General features: G+C 39.4%; 1 pseudogene; it reads left to right on the top strand.

Annotated features, from left to right (window-relative positions):
- The window catches only part of LOC118842037, a 32,256-nt pseudogene extending 24,637 nt beyond the window's left edge, over window positions 1-7,619 (top strand).
- Window positions 7,620-10,451: the final 2,832 nt, after the last annotated feature.

The following is a 10,451-nucleotide window of genomic DNA, read 5'->3' on the forward strand; positions in this document are numbered from 1 at the left end:
ATGCTTCTCTTGATTCTTGTGTTTGAAAGTCAAATTTTCTATTCAGTTCTGGTCTTTTCACTGAGAAAGCTTGAAAGTCCTCTATTTTATTGAAAGTCCATATTTTGCCTTGGAACATGATACTCAGTTTTGCTGGGTAGGTGATTCTAGGTTTTAATCCTAGCTCCATTGACCTTCGGAATATCACATTCCAAGCCCTTCGATCTCTTAATGTAGAAGCTGCCAGGTCTTGGGTTATTCTGATTGGGTTTCCACAATACTCAAATTGTTTGTTTCTGGCTGCTTGCAGTATTTTCTCCTTGATCTGGGAGCTCTGGAATTTGGCAACAATATTCCTAGGAGATTTCTTTTTGGGATCTATTTGAGGAGGCGATCGATGGATTCTTTCAATTTCTATTTTGCCCTGTGGCTCTAGAATATCAGGGCAGTTCTCCTTGATAATTTCTTGAAAGATGGTATCTAGGCTCTTTTTTTGATCATGGCTTTCAGGTAGTCCAATAATTTTTAAATTATCTCTCCTGGATCTATTTTCCAGGTCAGTGGTTTTTCCAGTGAGATATTTCACATTGTCTTCCATTTTTTCATTCCTTTGGTTCTGTTTTATAATATCCTGATTTCTCATCAAGTCACTAGCTTCCACTTGCTCCAATCTAATTTTTAAAGTAGTATTTTCTTCAGTGGTCTTTTGGACCTCCTTTTCCATTTGGCTAATTCTGCCTTTCAAGGCATTCTTCTCCTCATTGGCTTTTTGGAGCTCCTTTGCCATTTGAGCTAGTCTGTTTTTTAAGGTGTTGTTTTCTTCAGTGTATTTTTCAGTATTTTTGGGGTCTCCTTTAGCAAGTCATTGACTTGTTTTTCATGGTTTTCTTGCATCCTTCTCATTTCTCTTCCCAATTTTTCCTCTACTTCTCTAACTTGCTTTTCCAAATCCTTTTTGAGTTCTTCTATGTCCTGGGACCAGTTCATGTTTTTCTTGGAGGCTTTTGTTGTAGGCTCTATGACTTTGTTGTCTTCTTTAGGCTGTATGTTTTGGTCTTCTTTGTCACCAAAGAAAGAATCCAAAGTCTGAGACTGAATCTGGGCGCGTTTTCTCTGCCTGGCCATATTCCCAACCAACTAACTTGACCCTTGAGTTTTTCAGTGGGGTATGACTGCTTGTAGACTAACGAGTTCTATGTTCCACGTTTCGGGGGGAGGTGCCAGCCCTGTCATGCCAGCACTACTCCTTCCCCAAGAACCCCCAACCCGAACTGGGCTTAGATCTTCGGCAGGCTGTGCACCCCTGCTCTGATCCGCCACTTCATTCCTCCCACCATGTGGGCCTGGAGCCGGAAGTAACAACAGCTGTAGCTGCCCCACCTCCGCTGCCCCCGGGGCTGGAAGCCGAACCACGAACTCCTTCCACTCCCGCAGCTTTTCCCACTAACCTTCTCTGCAGTCTTTGGTGTTTGTGGGTCGAGGGGTCTGGTAACTGCTGCAGCTCACTGAATCAGGGCGCTAGGGCCCCCTCGGCCCGGCTTCTGGTCTGGATGGTCCACACCGCTCAGGCTGGGCTCTGCTTCACTCCGTTCCCAGCTCCCAGCTCCCAGCTCCGTGTGGAATAGACCTCACCCAGAGACCATCCAGGCTGTCCTGGGCTGGAGCCCTGCTTCCCTCTGCTGTTCTGTGGGTTTTGCCATTCTAGAATTGGTTCAGAGCCATTTTTTATAGTTTTTTGGAGGGACTCGGTAACGGAGCTCACTCTAGTCCCTGCTTTCCAGCCACCATCTTGGCTCCACCCCATCTCTCTCTGATTTAATGTAATTGTTAACCTTTGAAGTGGTTTTTGAATACCAAAGGTAATAAACTGAAAATTTTCTCTATGCAATAATCTGGAAATGCAATTGATGTCATCTGAAATTATTGTTTTTGTATTTCTATAATTGCATTGTATTTCTAAAATTCTCTTAGATTGTGAAATTTGAGAAAGCCATTGTGTGGTAAGAAATGAGTTGTTTCAAGTTTTTAAATGCATAATTATGTTTAGGCCATCATTACATTTCTAAATTGTGTAATTTGACAAACAGATGTATCAGCAATATTTGAAAAATGTGGTTTTATAGACAATAATCTTTTCTTTTACAATGCTAAGTATTGGGCCTTAGAAATTAAAATGTTACCACTAGTGATTATGAATCCAGATTTGATTTGCTTATCCAACTCAGTTATGATCACTTGATTGATAATTAATTAGATTCTGTTTCAAGTTTTAAATGCATGATAATTGCTTGTGGTATACTTATATTTCTAAATTTGTTATATTATGCAATTTGGTTAACATTGCATTGCCTATGCTGTTGGAAAAACAATTTCTCTTGTAATCTAGATGTTGTTAGATTTAGAATTGTACTTAATTAAGAAATTGAGGTTGTTAACTGAAACAAGGACTTTTGGAACCATCTAGTCATGAATTCTTACCAATCTTGTGTAAAGCTTTCTGTGTAGAGAGGAATTCCTATGGAAAAAGTTTTTAAAGTCCTTGTAAACTTTGTTATAGTGATAAGGCAAATTTAATTGGGTATGTAATTATAGAAACTAGGTGTCCTCCCCATTACAACACCTTTCTGACTAGAGAACTTTGTAATATCTAGGAATTCTGTGCAATATTTGAGAATGAGGACATTTTCCACCAACTTGGTTAATGAATTCCAGTGTTTAAGGTTAATTTTCTTTAAGGAGAAAGGAGATGTCTATCATTTTAAACCTTCTAAATAATTTTCTTCATGAAAGTTTTAGTGACAGTCCCTGTTTATATCAGGATCAATTTTAAACTGTTTTGAAGAAGGGAAAATACTTTTGAAAGATGCTCTGTAAAATCTTTTTGTATAATTTTCAGAAGGCCTGCTGAATTTCCACCTATAAGCTAATTGGTTGCAGTTCAAACCTACCGTGAATTTTCAGAGTTTCTGGGTGAGAATCTTATACTTGGGAATTAATGCTTATCTATAGAAGTCTTAGGGAGGGTGGTTAAAGCATGAGTTTTATGTACCCTAAGAAAGGCGCTTTCAATGTCTTATTCTGGAATTTTGAGTAAGGACGTTCAAAACCGCAGTCTGTGCATTCCTTACTCCTCCTCCCTTAGTTTAGATAAGAAGAGTTTTACCTTTGCCCATCTGGCAGAAGGGGAGGAAGGGGGAGGAGCAGCAGTTACTGGGATTTGAGTTTTTACTGAAAGAAAGAGAACAGTGGGGATCAGAAGCCTCATTACCTGGCTTCTTAAAGTCAGCAAAAGTGATGGGTTTTTAGGATAAGATTAGGTTTTAAGGATGTGGGTCTTAAGGATACAGTTTTTATTAGTGAAACCTGCCATCTGATGGAAAAGAACCCAGCCTCAGGGGAGATGATATGGCAGATCTCTGTAATCAGAAATAAGTAGGTAGTGACAAAAGGGAAGTTATCTGCCAGAATCTGTTACCATTGTGAAAGAAGATGGCTTTATGGGGGAAAATGGAAAATTGGATAAATGCAAATATGTGAAATCTTGTTGTTTTAATCAAATGACTGGTTACATTGGTACTCTTGTATAGCCAAATGAAAGGTAATATGGTTTCTAAAGTATTAATAGGAATAATTTGGGAAAAAAGGAAAAGAAGTTTCATGAGATAATATTGTTTACAAATGTAAGGTTGAATCATTATCCCATAGGCTAAGGCTGGGATTTAAAGTTTTATTGTATCTATGTGAGATAGAGTTCTTAGATGTTTTAAACTGACAAGACCAATTAGGTATTAATACAAATAGTGTAATTAATTACCGTGACTAAATCAGAGACATCTTCAATTTAGGGAAATAATTCTAGCAATGTTTTGAAAAATGTTTTTGTGATTTTAAGCAAGAGTTAGAGCTTATCAATGTGCATAAGACTTAATTCCTGAAGTGTCCCTTTCTTCCAGAATGAATAAACAGGGGACATAAATCCATCAACCTGTGAGGTCAGTCATTAACCTCTTTTGTTTTGTTTAAGAAGCTGGAATGGACTCCAGTATACACAGTTATGTCAGTAAAAAGTATTAACTTATGAGGTGTTTTGTCTTATGGTTGAAATGTAAAGGAAGACTGAATAATAGGTTTGAAAGATTTGGAAAGGTGAATAAAGGTTTGAGAGGAAATATGAAAGGCAGATAAGAAAGTTTGGGGACAAATGGGAGTTAACTAAGCCACTCCTGTCCTGAGAGAATGCTAGTTTCAGATGGTTTAAGTAAGTTGGGAAAGAGTGTGAGAAAGTATTTAGAAGACCCAATCAATGTTCTGTACATCATGAGGATACCCCTGGAGCATGTGAGCTTTCCATCAGCTTATTCCTCACTCATACTTCATGAACAGACCATCTTCTTTTGTGTTCACAATGGCATCTTTTTATTCTAGATCTTTTTCATAATTCCGTAATTATGTTTGTTGCAGCCTGTTACTGGCCTGTTGACATGAGGAAACACTGAGTCTGCTTTCTGAGGACCATCATTATTGGAGTGGTCTTGATGAACTTGGTGAATATTTCTTTAACCATTGTTGTTAAGTTGTTTTATAGTTGTGTCCAACTCTTCATGACTCCATTTGGGATTTTCTTGGCAAAGATACTGGCGTGGCTTGCCACTTCCTTCTCCACCTCATTTAATAGATGAGGAAATCGAGGCAGATGGAGTTAAGTGGCTTGCCACTTCCTTCTCCACCTCATTTAATAGATGAGGAAATTGAGGCAGATGGAGTTAAGTGACTTGCCCAGGGTCACATAGCTAGTAAGTGCTGGCAAGGTCTGAATTTGAACTCAGGTTTTCCTGCTTCCAGTCCCAGTACTCTATCCACTTCACTGTTCTTTGGTGCCATTCTTTGGTGATGGAAACCCATGAAACAAATATTTTCTAGGGATTCAAATTAAGGCACAGGTAAAAAAATAACAACTAAACAAAACCCTTCTGAAAATATCACTTCTCTAATAAATAGATTAAGTCTTACTGAATGGAGAGAAGCTTAAGAAATTACCTACCATGGAGATTTCTGGTCCAATACAACTCACTGTTTTACTGGTCCAGCAAAATCTATTAGCAAGAAATGTTGGCAATTTTTCCTGGTATCTACTTTAAAAGGACTCTCACAACCACCTCCTGTGTAAAACATATACAACAAGCTCAAATTCTGAAAAATACTAGAAATAATTTTCAGTTCATATTCTGATCCTGGAATCTGCTGTCTAAAAAGCAGCACAATGAGGCATATGTCTTTCCTTAAGGGAACCAGCCCCTATAGCATCACAAAAGCTAAACCCAGTCCCAGCTGAATAACACCTTCCTTTACAACATCTTCCAGTAATGGAAAGCTACTGGTCTTTGGCAACTTCAAGTGAAGAAAAGCAAAATATGTTAAAAGGATCAAGATGGTACAGTGGCTAGAGCACCAGGCTTGGAGTCAGGAAGACGTGAGTTCAAATTCATCCTCAGACACTTACTAGCTACGTGACCTGGGCAAATCACCTAACCTACATCTTTCTTAGATAACAATAGCACCTATTCAGGATTGTTGTGAGGATATAATGAAATTTCTGCAAAGCATTTTGCACAAGCTAAAATGTTATAAATAAGTGCTAGCTATAAAACTATAAGTCTTGAGAGACCTTTCCCATTCTGAACATACCACCTGATAGCATTAATATGTGATATCCAGGGTAAATGAAACTTGGATCAGTCCATTGCAATCCAAAATATTTATGTGAAGTTTTCAAAAACCTTGCCTTCCAGTAATCTGTCCCCCCAAGATAATGTCAGGCACAAGTGTGTCTACTATAACATCCAAACTGAATTTGGTGTTTCATTGATTGTGATTGGCACAGTATTCACAGTAATTTATAAACCCTCTTTTTACCTGGCCAGCATGCATACTTGAATAGCTAACCCTAAGAGGAAGTGATCCACTGTAAACCAATTTCTGGACCCATCTTGTGATGGGACTTTATTTTAACTAATCTATCTTAGGGTGAATTCATGTTTACAAGTGACTTGACATACATTCCAAATTTAGATTTTAATCTCTGGGAATTGAAGCTCAGTCACCTTTGTGTTTTTTCCATTAATTATTCTAAGATCAGAAAGTTACAGTCTTTTTTCTCTTCCCTTTAGGGAACAAAATTAGTATTTTCCATGTCTGGTGGGCCACTAGCAACAGAAGCACCAATCAGCTGGATACTGGGGAGAGAGGTTGACAAGGAAAAAAGAATGGGAGAAGAGTTTTTCTGTTCTCCCCTCCTCCACCCTAGGAAATCAAAGAGGAGGGTTTTCATGGGACTTGTCTCTGGACAACATATCCTTTGCGACCCCATTTTCACAGGAATCATGTCTCACTCGATGTCAGTCGTACTTCATGTTTTCCCAAAGGAATGAAAAGCACAACCACATTTCCTTTACCAAGTAGCTGTCCCATAAACAATTGTAGCTGTAAGATGCCAGAGAATTTCCTGAAGTTTCTTTTCCACATCTAATCAGAGCAAACGTCCCCTTTTTTGTATAGGAGAATGCCTAATTTATCCCTCTGAGAGTTAAAAACAAATATGATGATTATCTCAGGGTCAGTTGTTAAAGCTTTCACCCCTTGCCTTGGGCACAATGTACAATTGATTCCTCCCCAGCTTTCTAACACCCTGACAACAGCTTCCATTTATTTCAAGAAATTAAGATGCTGCCGGTTATTTCTTTGTTTTCTAAAGCTGTGTTTGCTTGTTTTTCATTACTTAGATTTTTTCTTCTTGTTATCTTCCTCTTTTGTGCCCCCTCTGCACTTCCCCTTAATTCCCTCCATTTTCTCTATTTCCTCCACACTCAAGCAATCAGATTTATCAGTGATCTCTTCTTCAGTGTGAATGTCTCCTTCAGTAATGGCAATCCCAGCCTGTATAGTCCATCCATGTACATATGCCCAGCACTGTCAAATACAGTTCTTGTATTGGTTTTGTTTAAATATTTTTAATTGTTACAAAGGAGAGTTGCGGGGGGAGCAGGGGGAGGGAGAGGCTAAAGGAAAATGAGGGTGGAATAAAAACAAAATGAAACAAAACAATCTAAAAAAAGGAAAAATCAGGAGACTGGTAGGTCTAAAGAAATAAAGGTGAGGCCTATCAATCAGGCAAAAGACAACAAGAAATGTAATGAAAACACATTATTGTTTCATGCCACTGATCTCCTTGGCATTACAGAGTCACAAAATCTCAGAACTGGGAAGAACTTAATAGGCTGTCTAATTTATTGTGTACCTGCCAAAAGATTCTCACTACACTATCCCCAAAGAGGGGTCATCCAATCTTTACTCGAAGAACTCAAATGAGGGGAAATCTACCAATTCCCAAGGCAGCCCACTCACACATCCTAGAAGTGGCCATTCAGCTTGTTCTCAATACCTATAAGGTGTGGGGATCCTACCACCTCTTGAGGGAGCCCATTCCACTTTGGGGACAGCTCTCAGCCTTGGGAAGTTTTTCCTTAATTTAACATCAAACCCAATTTGTCCTCTTTGCAGCCCCCACCCTGGCTCTGCCCACTGGAGCCAAAGAGAACAAGTCTAATATCTTCTGCAGTGACAAGCCTTCAGATCCTCCTTGAGGCTATACGTGCTCAGTTCCTTTAACTTATCATCAGATGACACAGACTCAAGACCCTTCACCATCTTGCTTGGCCTTTCATGGTGATGATCTTTTAATATCATTTTTGTAACTTCAATAAGGGCCAGAGCCTGAACTGATTAACCAGCTTAAACAAACAACCTCTTTGTTCTCTGAGTAAACTCAGAGAATGCCTCTTCCTATGTCAACGAGGCCGGATCAGACTGACATGGTTTCCTCTATTAGCCATTAAGGATGAGACCCTTAAGCCAAGAAACTATCTTGCTTAATATTTTATGGGCATATACTATGTTATGGAATGTTGATGGTAAATTAAACACAGAAACGCTGGGTTGTAATTTCAATCAACACTTTGTCAACTCTTTATTCCTATTGTATCTACTACCTATTCAATTAAGGAAAATCCTTTTCTTGTATCATGGTTAAACATACATGGGGATCATAAAATGGAGTAACCCAGGTATGCTGAGTTGCGACTGTTCTAAAAATGTATTTAAACATTCTCATTTCTTTGTTCAGGCAATCAGATTTTGTCTGGCACCATACATGTATGTATCTGCTAGCTTTAAGGTAATAAGCAATATGAATTTATATATCACCTAGCTCTGTTTGCCCCCTTTAACCAAACTTTCAGGTCAACAGAACGTATATATCTACCATGTATATATGTATCTATCTGTATGTATGTACTTGTATGCATGTATGTAACTGTCTATGTATATCTTCCCTAATCTCTCTCCATAGCACCAACTACTGGATATTTCTCCTTCTACTCAACGCATCTAAAGTGGTCACTCTCCAGCTTCCCAATGTTTTACTTAAGCCATGATGCCCAGTGTAATGCGTAAACAAATTACACTCTTAGATAGCTCTAATTGCTAAGAAGTTTATCATACCAAAGTTAAATCTGCCTCTCTGTAATGTTCAAACATGGCTTCTAATTCTTCCCTTTGGGGTCACAATCCCTTAAAGAGCTTATATTCTACTTTTTGTTGTTCTTGTTCAGTCATTTCAGTCATGTCCAGCAAAACATGGCCAATCTCTTTTCCATACAATATTCCTTAACATACTTGAAGACAGTTATCAAGACCCTGCTAAGTCTCTCTCCAGGTGAAGACCTCCAGTTCCTTCAACTAATCCTGATGTAGTGTGTATTGAGTAACTTTTCCACCCAGGTTGCCTTCAACAATGTAATTCAGTCATTCGTTGACTCAATACATAGTTCTTTTTTTTTAAGGGGGGAAGGCAGGGCAATTGGGGTTAAGTGACTTGCCCAAAGTCACACAGCTAGTAAGTGTGTCAAGTGTCTGAGACTGGATTTGAACTCAGGTCCTCCTGAGTTCAGGGCTGATGCTCTACTCACCACACCACCTAGCTGCCCCACAACACATTTTTCTTGACTAGCTATTACAGGGCACTGTGCTTTCACTGTAAGGACTGCAAAGAAGAATAAGATTCAGTATCTTCTCACTACACTATCCACAGGTGGGCATTTGTGTCCCCTATGCAAGGGTTGGAAAGAGAGTTGTTTTCACATTGCTATACTCTGATTTTAATCTGATTTTAATGTGTGACTATTACTTGTCACAGCAGCTAGGTGGCTCAGTGGATAGAGCACTGGGCCTAGAGTCAGGAAAACCTGAGTTCAAATCCAGACTCAGATGCTCACTAGCTGTATGACCCTGAGCCAGTCACTTTACCTCTTTTGGCCCTAATCTACTGGAGAAGGAAATGGCAAACCACTCCAGTATCTTTGCCAAGAAAGCTCCATTGACAATATGGTCTATGGGGTCATGAAGAGTCAGACAGGACCGAACAACAGCAAGAAAAACATGACTTGTCACAAAATAAATTTTGAATTGCTCCAGATTTGCCTGCTTTGCTGTTGGCCTTTGCACAGGCTACATCTACACCTGAAATGTTCCCCTTCTCTTGCTGCTTGGAATCCCTTGCTCCATTCGAGGTTCAGTTCAAGTGTCATCTCTTAGGTAAGTTTGCTCCTGATCCCTCCAGTTGTTGACCCCCTTCCCCAATATTCTACATTTATATTCCATGTATTTTGCTTTTCCTAGCTGTATAAGTAGAATATGGGGCAGCTAGGTGGCATAGTGGATAGAGCGCAGGGCCTGGAGTCAAGAAGACTCATCTTCCTGAGTTCAAATCTGGTCTCAGACACTTACTAGCTATGTGGCCCTGGGCAAGTCATTTAACTTTGCTTGCTTCAGTTTCTTCATCTGTAAAATGAGCTGGAGAAGGGAATGGCAAATCACTTGAGAAAACCCCAAATCACGTCAAGAAGAGTCGGACACAACTGCAATAACTGAATAACAACAACAAGTAGAATATAAGCTCTTTGAGGGGATAAACTGTTTTTATTTTCACCTTTGCATTCCCAGTACAGTACTAGGCACCTATTAGGTGCTAAATATATGCTTGTTGCATTGTATTGCACCAAATAGAGCATAGAATTCTTTGGCATTAAAGTGAGAGGCAGCTCTGTGCAGTGCCAAGAGGCACTGGCTTTGGAGCCAGCAAGACCTGGGCTCAAGTGTCACAACTGTGTATACTCCTTGTGTGATCCTGAGTAAATCCATTTCCTTTTCTAAGATGCTAAAGCTGCCACTAAGTGGCAAGGTTTCTGTCTAGCTTCAGACACTGACTAGCCTTTGTCTTCCTCAGCCTCCTCATCTGTAAAATGGGGAGTGTAATAACACCTACTGTCCAAAGTTTTTGTAAAGATCAAAGTAAATAATAACTGTAAAGTACATAGCACAGTGCCTGGTACACAGTAAGTGCTATGTAAATGTTGGCT

Source organism: Trichosurus vulpecula, chromosome 3, assembly GCF_011100635.1.
Source record: "Trichosurus vulpecula isolate mTriVul1 chromosome 3, mTriVul1.pri, whole genome shotgun sequence".
NCBI lineage: Eukaryota > Metazoa > Chordata > Mammalia > Diprotodontia > Phalangeridae > Trichosurus > Trichosurus vulpecula.